This window comes from Bos grunniens, chromosome 7 (genome assembly GCF_055505025.1).
Source record: "Bos grunniens cultivar Pamir isolate PY7600 chromosome 7, Bosgru_T2T1.0, whole genome shotgun sequence".
In the NCBI taxonomy this organism is placed as follows: domain Eukaryota; kingdom Metazoa; phylum Chordata; class Mammalia; order Artiodactyla; family Bovidae; genus Bos; species Bos grunniens.
Window position 1 is genome coordinate 73,408,081 of NC_141171.1, and position 10,392 is coordinate 73,418,472.

Sequence of the window (10,392 nt, forward strand, 5' to 3'; positions counted from 1 at the left end):
AGTTATAATTCAGTTTTGTCTTTGAGTTTCCAGGCAGCAAGGTCAAAAGGAGGAACATGATCCACTATATAGTCTGTGAAAGAATGAATATGTCAATTTCTCATCAAGACAAAGATCTTCCTGTCACTTAGTTTTATAAGAGATGTCCCAGAGGACTTAATATAATGGATACTAATTGATGTAATAGGTATAATTTATTTTGATTATTTCCTGTAGTAAACATAAATCTGTTTTTTTTAAATTTTATTTTATTTTTAAACTTTACAAATTGTATTAGTTTTGCCAAATATCAAAATGAATCCGCCACAGGTATATATGTGTTCCCCATCCTGAACCCTCCTCCCTCCTCCCTCCCCATACCATTCCTCCGGGTCGTCCCAGTGCACCAGCCCCAAGCATCCAGTATCGTGCATCGAACCTGGGCTGGCAACTCGTTTCCTACATGATATTTTACATGTTTCAATGCCATTCTCCCAAATCTTCCCACCCTCTCCCTCTGCAACAGAGTCCATTAGACTGTTCTATATATCAGCGTCTCCCCTGCTGTCTCGTACACAGGGTTATTGTTAGCATCTTTCTAAATTCCATATATATGCGTTAGTATACTGTATTGGTGTTTACAAATCTGTTTTTAATATAGCAATGCAACCAGGAAGTGTAATTCTAGGAGGAGCTAAACTATGGTGGTTCAACTATTTAGGCCTTTGACGGGCCAGATGCTTTAATTGAATATCAGGTCTCTATTAGCCCTTGGATAGTGGCTGGATTAATCATATTAGATGACAATGGAATTTAGCAGAATATCTTAAAATATTAAGAAACATAATAAGAAAAATATTAGTTGGCCAAAAATTCATTTTAGTTTTTCCATAATAGGTTATAGAAAACCAAACACAGTTTTTGGCCAGTCCAATATTTCTCAAATTCTGGAGCCTATCACAAGTGTCTGCATGTATTTGTACAGACTGTGCCTGGTCTGGAAGCTGAATGTGCCAGTGGCAACAGAAACATAGCCAGCACTCTACTCCCTATGCCTACAGCTCAGAGTAAGGGGGGTCTTGTAATTAATCTACCTACGGGGGTTCCCTGCCTGTGAAAGGCCTCTTAGAAGGCAATTTAACATTCATTCATCTTCCTTGGCCACCTACCTTATAAAGGGTGACAAAACTAATACAAGAATATCCCTTGTTGTTGGAATTAGTTCACTCCTTGGAACAAACTTTTTGTGGGATTCATCTGAACATTTACCTGTAGCCAGGGATTTCTTACAACTTTCTCAACTCCCTCTTTAGCTAGAGGTGGCCCTACCACTCAGTCTTTTACTTGTTGAATGAAGATATGATGACTGAAACACAAGTAACCATATTGCTAGGGTGACATGAAAATCAGCATCAGCACTGGCATTACTTTGCTGCTAAAGCCCGAGGCTTCCTACCTCCATTCTCTTTCTGCTGTAAGAAAAAAATAAGCCACATGTTTTTATATCACTACAGGTTGGGTTTTCTGTTGTTACATCTATTGTATTCCTCACTGATATAGTGCTATAATAATAAAACAGGCAGCAATGACAACAATAAAGTCCCACGAAGTCCACAGAGCTATGTAGCTCTTTTAATTCTGATGTATCAGATAATCAACTCCTAGCATGCTATCTTCAAATCCTGGTAAAAGTTTATGTAAAAATAACCCTTCTGTTTCTCTGATGGTCAAAGCTTGTTAGAGAGCCTTTACCATTTTTTTTTTTTTTTTTTTGGTGCAATATCATCAGTCACTGATGAGTCATTAGCTCAAAACTGCGTTAAACACCTCTTAGCTGCTTCTCTGAAGAGTCCTCCACCCCCATCACTTATTTTTTTTCCTCTCTCAGATTAAATCATTCAAATATAAATGGAAATCCTCTACATTTTAAGAAACATTAAGTCATTTAACATAACAACATGAAGGACACAATCGTTCCCATCCAGGCCTCTGACCTTTCCATGGCACTTTCAAATATTTATTTTTATCACTTGCTTTGAGAATATCCCTTTAGGAGGTGGTAAGTTTGGAATTTATACCTTATCCAAGTCCAACAGAATCCATGCTAAAAGACTTCCATTCTGCTTGCTCTTCTATAATGTTTCCCCAAAGTGCATCACTGGGCTTAAACCCAAAATTCTGTCCTGTCATTCCCATACTCCAACCATCTGATAAATAGGCAAACAGATTCTAGGCCCTGGGTAGCAATGCCAGAAGATGATGCTCAGCAGTCCCCTAGTGGCCTGAAAGAGTTCATGCATGTACTAAACTGCTTATTCTACTCCATGGAGGTGTGAGAGATTTATGAAACAGCAAGATCATTAAGTAACTGCCAATTAGTACATTCCTTTCCAGAAGGTCTGGGAAGTACACTTGAGAATCTATTTAATACATCGTCTGCATTTACTTCCTAGTGGGTTGTGCAGTCCATCAAAATGCCATACTATGTCATCACAATCTGAACTTTTACTGTCAAGTTTGGCATACAGTCTCCAGAGTTAAAAGGTTTCTTTTAGGAGCTAGTGACAGTAAGCTACTTCAGTTTAGTTCAGTCGCTCAGTCGTGTCCGACTCTTTGCGACCCCATGAATTGCAGCACTCCAGGCCTCCCTGTCCATCACCAACTCCTGGAGTACACTCAAACTCACGTCCATCGAGTAGGTGATGCCATCCAGCCATCTCATCCTCTGTCATCCCCTTTTCCTCCTGCCCCCAATCCCTCCCAGCATCAGAGTCTTTTCCAATGAGTCAACTCTTCGCATGAAGTGGCCAAAGTACTGGAGTTTCAGCTTTAGCATCAGTCCTTCCAAAGAACACCCAGGGCTGATCTCCTTCAGAATGGACTGGTTGGATCTCCTTGCAGTCCAAGGGACTCTCAAGAGTCTTCTCCAGTAACCTACTTACCTGAAGCCAAAAAGAGGACTTTATAAGAAGGATACAATGCTTTCAGGAGGAACTCAAGGGCAGAAAGATACCTAGATAACTAAGGAATGAAATCAAAGAGGCCATCAGAAACTTATGTAGCTGCTCTCTCAGATATGTGGGTAATTTTTGACTCCACTTCTAAATAATGGAAATAGAAGACTTAATTTGACCAAAGCCAATGATGACAGCAGTGAATATGGTGATAAGTGTGGTAGTGCTGTTGATGGAAGTTTTTTCTCATTTACTGTGGACAATTCCCCATGATAAACACCTTCATATACTTTTCACTTAATTCTCATGGAGATTCTGTAACACCATTTTATAGGTGAAGAAGATGAAGCCTAGAGATGATAAATAATTTGGCAAGGTAACTTGCCTGCTAATGAACCCGTTACCTAATTCCTCAAGGGAGGGTTGATATGGGGTCCAACAGTACAAGCATGATGAATAAGACTCCACTGTATGAAATATCAGGGCAATTCTCAGAGAAAAAGTGCTCTTATGAATTGTTTAGACAACCCCATTGTGGTAAAGTAGAGACGTCCTTGCCTTTTCTCAAGTCCTTCAGTGAGGAGAATGGACATCTTTCTCTATGGGACTCAGTTTTCTCTTCCAGTGTTTTCATCCATTACATTCTTCCTTATTTCATATATTCCTATTTCTCAGAGCTATTTGTTTATAAACAATGTCAATTACCATGTCTCTGAGCTCATCATGAAGCCAGGGAAGTCCATTTATAATCTACTAAGTTCGTTCAACTGCTGAAATTCAGTGAAAATGTCTGGAAATAATTTTTCATGAGATAATTACTGACCCCTCCTTCACTATACAGATGCCTCCCCACTCTGTCTTTCCAGAAGCACAGTCAGTAAATTATATATTTTGCACTCAGCATTTTGTCTGCCCAATTAAACTGATTACGAATATCTACCATGTGAACTTCCTGAGGGCAAACATTTTTAAAAATTCCTATATTCTCAACATATGACAAACATAATTAAAAAAAGGTTAAACTGAACTGGTACTGGTTAAACAGGCAGAAATCATGAATTCATATCCCGTGTTCTTTTAGGTATGACATTTTGGTCCTTCTATATTTGTGTCTTGAGGTTTGAAATCAGTATTTCCTGCCTATCCTTCTGGGGGCATCAAAATGCCCTGTAATATGTTCAACATTCTATTCCTAACCAAGCCAGAACAATTTAAAGCTGCAGTACAGAAAATTGCCCTTTATTGTCCTTTGTTTCCCAGAGCAATATTATCCTTATTGCACTGAATTCCCAAGAGGGACTGCATGGGGATTTCCTACAGTGTCCACTGAGAGGTCACTTATACCATAACAAAACTGTAAACAAAAAAATATATTGTTGGTCCAGAGAGTCTGAGTCCTAACTTTAGAAAATGATATCAAAATAGAAGGCTAATAGACACATAAAAAGACGCTCAACATGGCATATATTAGAGGAATGCAAATCAAAACTACAATGAGGTATCACCTCAACTAGTCAGAATGGCCATCATTAAAAAGTCTACAAGGAACCTTCTTACACTGTTGAGGGGAATGGAAATTGCTACAGACATTATGGAAAATGGTATGGAAGATTCTTAAAAAACTAAAATTAGAGTTAATATATGATCCAGCAATTTCACTCCTGGGAATATATCCAAAGAAAATTCTAATTCAAAAATATACATGCACCCCTATGTTCATAGCAGCTTATGTTCAACAATGTTGAACAATGTTGAACATAGCAACTCTGTTCAACAGTTTACAACACCCAAGGAAACAACCTTACATGTTCATCAACCACAGATGAATAAAGGAAATGTAGTGTGTGTGTGTGTGTGTGTGTGTGTAGCTTCCCTTGTGGCTCAGATGGTAAAGAGTCTGCCTGCAATGCAGGAGACCTGGGTTTGATCCCTGGGTCAGGAAGATCCTTTGGAGGGGGGCATGGAATATTCCATTCCAATATTCATGCCTGGAGAAACCAACGGACAGAGAAACCTGGTGGGTTACAGCCCATAGCGTCCCATAGAGTCAGACATGACTGAATGGCTAACACACACACACACACATAATGGAATATTGATAAAAAAGAATGAAATACTGCCATTTGCAGTAACATGGATAGACTTAGAGATTATTACACTAAGTGAAGTCAGACAGAGAAAGACAAATATCATATGTGTGTGTGTGTGTGTGTGTGTGTGAAGTCACTTCAGGCATGTCCGATTCTTTATGATCCCATGAACTATAGCCCGCCATGCTCCTCTGTCCATGGGATTTCCCAGGCAAGAATACTGGAGTGGGTTGCCATTTCCTCCTCCAGAGGATCTTCCCAACCCAGGGATCAAACCCATGTCTCATGTCTCCTGCATTGGCACACAGGTTCTTTACCACTAGTGCCCACCTGGGAAGCCATATCATTTGTATGTGGAATCTAAAAGATGATACAAATGAACTTATTTACAAAAGAGAGACAGACTCACAGACATAAAATTCAAATTTAAGATTACCAAAGAGGAAAGGAGGAAAAGAAAAATTAGGAGTTTGGGATTAGCAGATACAAGCTAAAATAAATAAAACAGAAAAACAACAAGGTCATACTGTGTAGTTCAGAGAACTATATTCGATAGCTTTCAAAAAACTATAATGGAAAATAAAAAGAATATATGTGATTGTGGGTATATAACTGAATCACTTTCTTATGCACCAGAAACCAACATAACATTGTAAATCAAACATATTTCAATTAAAAAAAAAAGACAATTATGTCAGATCTGTCATATGCAAGCAGTGTATAAGACTGTGTACTTTTGAATTAGAGATACTTACTAGCTTTGGAGCATTAGGTAGGTATATAGCTAATGTACATACCTTTGTAAGCCTCAATTTACTCTTTTGTGCAATGATGATAAAAATGGCTACTTTATAAGGCAGTTACCCATATTAGAGATAATATCAATGTATATAGTTGCCATCTAGTATGTGTTCAATAGATATTAACTATTATTTTATAATCTACTACTTATCTTCCTCCTTTAGTACAACTTAGTAGGACCTCTCCATTTTTCTCTTCCAATGTTCCTCCAAAGTACATTTTACCACCAAGATCCTCTTTAAACATTTTCCTCCTCACTTTATTCCAGAAATGCTCCATACCTGATTCTTTGAACCCAAATATTCATTCAAAGTCTCTATCAAACAGTTCTTATTTAGGATGTACCCAGATAACCTCAAGATTCTGCTAAATGTTCTTAGGTATTCTTAGGGACCATGTAATTTCCTCATGAAACAAACATTCATAAACCCATTCCTGGTGTTCCAGGCCATAAGAACACTTTCAGTAACAAAAAAAGAAACTTTTTCTTCTTCTATGGTAGTCCATTCCATCTTTGGATAAATAAATAAAAAAGAAATTGGTCTTTTAATAGAACTGAAACTTATATTTCGTTGGATTCTGCGCCCCCCAGCATTAGTTTGTCCCTTCTTGCTTTTGATTTAGACAAGCTGGTTTTAAATTGTAATTCTTCATTTACTAGTTGTGTGAGATTAAGCAAGTTAAATACTTACTGATCTACAAAAGGACTCACTTAGAGGCAACTCGTAGATTTTTGTGTTAGCAGTGAAGAAATTGGAGTATGTGGAAATCTTAACATAATTCTTGGCACATGGTAAATGTCAAATATTTGGTAGTTGTTATTAATACTATGCTAATTTCCACTTGGGCTTCCCTAGTAGTTCAACTGGTAAAGAATCTGCCTGCAATTCATGAGACCCTGGTTCAATTCCTGGGTTGGGAAGATCCCCTGGAGAAGGGATAGACTGTGCTGTGGTTGCTTAGCCGCTTAGTCGTGTCCAACTCCTTGCAACCACATGGACTGTAGTCCGCCAGGCTCCTCTATCCATGGGGATTCTCCAGGCCAGAATACTGGAATGAGTTGCCATCCCCTCCTCCAGGGGATCTTCCCAATCCAAGGGATGGAAGACAGGTCTCCCGCCATGCAGATGTGTTCTTTACCATCTGAGCCACCAGGGAAGCCCAGGGATAGGCTACCCATTCCTGTATTCTGGGGTTTCCCTGGTGGCTCAGACAGTTAAAAAAGTCTACCTGCAATGTGGGAGACCTGTGTTTGATCCCTGGGTTGGAAAGATCCCCTGAAGGAGGGCTTGGCAACCCAATGAAGTATTCTTGCCTAGGGAATCCCCATGGACAGAGGAGCCTGATGGGCCACAGTCTATGGGGTCACAAAGAGTTGGACATGACTGAGTGACTAAGCACAATTTCCACTTACAGTCTTAAATTGCATTTATTGACTGACTGACTGGCTTTCCATAACCATTTCTAAAACAAACAGGGAAAATGTTTCAAGTCCTCTAGTATTAGGTGGGAAGTAGTTATACAAATACTGAAATCCTTTGGTTCAAGTTCCTCAAACGTAAGAACATTAATGCTCAAATAGTAAAGTTACTTTGTTAAAGTTATTATTTGACAAAAAAAAAAGAGCTACTGGGTTTCTGAGGCTCAATTCTAATATTGTTTCTTTCTTTCTTTTTTTTTAAATTTAAGCCCAGTGGAGATTTGCAGTGAGAAAATGCAATCATGTGTTGTTCAAGAGACAATTCCATTCTGATCTTGAAGATTTTGATTGTGTTTTCTGTTTACTTATGTATAAATGCATAAATATATGTATTGGTTCTTATTTATCATGGAAAGTACTATTTAGCATCTGGTGCCAAGTTTGCTTTTTCTGTGCAATAACCTCCTCCAATCATCTCTGAGTCCTTGGTTAATTTCTTTTTTTTTATTTATTTATTTTAATTGGAGGTTAATTACTTTACAATATTGTATTGGTTTTGCCATACATCAACATGAATCTGCCATGGGTGTACACATGTTCCCCATCTTGAACCCCCCCTCTCTCCTCCCTCCCCGTACCATCCCTCTGGGTTGTCTCAGTGCATCAGCCCCAAGCATGCAGTATCATGCACGGAACCTGGACTGGCGATTCGTTTCATTGCAGCACTGTTTATATATGGAAACAACCTAGATGTCCATCAGCAGATGAATGGACAAGAAAGCTGTGGTACATATACACAATGGAGTATTATGCAGCCATTAAAAAGAATACATTTGAATCAGTTGTAATGAGGTGGATGAAACTGGAGCCTATTATACAGAGTGAAGTAAGCCAGAAAGAAAAACACCAATAAAGTATACTAATGCATATATATGATTAATTTCATACACACAAACCTGGGGTGCCAGGAGTTCAAAGTTTAGGACAAAGAAAGGAGATAGATTTTTTTCATATTGTCCTTTTGCAAAGTGCAGCATATTAATAAGAGTATTATTGGAGAGGATGGTAGTTCTAGGCTTTCCAGTGGAGAGGAACAGCAGAGCAAGCCAGTGGTCACCCAAGGTGATTTAAAAACATATTTAGGAAAAACAGCTGTGAAGTAGACAGGTGTGAGACAAATGTTTTCTAATTTTCCAGAAGAAAGTAATTCACTAAATAAGGGGAATTCCTAAATACTTGGTTTGCATAGACAAAATGCTACATAAATGACCACGCATTTCTCAAAATAATTGCTCAAAGAGTCATGTTTTTGAACTCCTTTATGGCTAGTTCCATAGGAAAATAATAACTGTAGTCAAACATTAATGTTGTTATTAGAGCTTGTCTGCCAATTCTGACAGAGATGTGTGAAGAGGTGACTTCCTTATGTTGTCACCAACATATAAATCAGATAAACAGAAGTACAGAATTTGAGTCCCTTAGGTCCAGCACATTCATTTAAAGGTGAGATCTGCAAAGTGAGATGGCTAAGATTACATACCCTTATTATCCTTCCAGATTTAAGATTTTTTTTTCCTATTTAGACTAGAAAACAGATTTCTTCTCCTTCATTAAACTACTAATTAAAACTCATCAGAAAATAGAATCAAATATGTTAATCTTCTCTTTAGAGACAAATATAATAATAACTATTTCTTTTTTCAATAAATACTTTGCAGGAGGAAAACATGCCTATTCAAAAAGAATATGTATATAAATGTAACACCTCACCAATGATCATCTTTTTAACACATAAAAAAAAAAAATCAGTCTAGACACCTCACTAAGCTTGAGGATGATACAAATCAGAGATGGATAGTAAACAAAATGATGGATAAAAATGATACAAACTTGCAGGGATAAATGTAGAGTCCTATGATGAATAAAAACAATACATTGTATTAATAATGATCAGAGAATTACTTAATAGCATCAGATCCTTAGGATTTAGTGCAATCAATGGAATTGAAAATGCTATAGTGATTAGTTGTATTATGTTTAAAATAAAGTGAAAAGAATAAGAAGAAATACAAAAACCAGGTTCTGTAATCAATAAAAAATGATTTTTGGAGTCTTAGCTTAAATTAGAGAGGACATGATAGATATCTTTGTTTATGTGATTGCTATGTAGTTTTGCTCTGAAATAATATTATTTTGTGTAGCTTCAAAGGTGAGAACTAGGACCAGGGTACAGATTTCAACCCAACACAAGTAAAGCAAAGTGAGAAATCAGATGCTGAATACCACTTGCCAGGAATGCTGGAGGGAATTCAGGTTTTTGATGAGTAACTAGAAAATTCCGTGTAACAGATTCAAAAATTTAAAAAAAATTCATAAGAAATTTTGGACTTTTCCTGTTTCTACTGTTGTCATTGTTGTTTTGTTTATAGCTAATTTCTTGAAATTTTTCTCAAATTATTTATGTCACATCTTCAGAAATAATGCTTATGACTGTGCTATATAGCTTTAAGTTACCATCACTTGTGTAGAATTTAGGTGCTGAAAATACAGACTGTGAACTAGGTAGATAGTGGGTGGATCTGGCAGGAGGATAGTGAAGAAGACATTTGCTTCTGGCTCTTATGTTCCTGAATTAAAAAAAAAAAATATATATATATATATATATACACACACACACACATAAACACACACATACACATTCATAATACTTTATTATTTTTATTTAAAGATTAAAACGACAAGGCTTAAAGAGACTTATATTACTCCAACTTTCCCAGACTAGGGGGAGAATGCTGTTCCTTGGTTTCAAACATTCCACTTTGACCTGTGACAAGCCTAATAGTGCCAGCAACATCATCATTGACCATGTTTACGGATACTTTATTCTTATAGCATTTCTACATGGAAATCTTAGTAAGCTCTTTCCAGACATTATCTCTTATAGGCAGCATTCGACTTTATAACTTTGCTCGAGATGCCATACATTTCACAAGAAGAATCAGCAAAGTACTGCCAAAAAAATAAAAAACAGAACACTAATTCAACAGCAGGATGGTCAGGAGTTGTTCTGATGTGTTCTAGGTGCTTTTTCAAAGAAGAATGAGAACCAATATTTAAATAGAGAGGAAAGGGGTAGCTGAAGCAATAA

The 10,392-nt window shown here is 37.3% G+C and overlaps 1 protein-coding gene across 3 annotated transcripts in view; it reads right to left on the reverse strand.

Moving 5' to 3' along the window:
* GABRB2 (gamma-aminobutyric acid type A receptor subunit beta2) overlaps positions 1-10,392 on the reverse strand; it is a 444,580-nt gene that overhangs the window by 404,881 nt on the left and 29,307 nt on the right. The window lies entirely within an intron of this gene.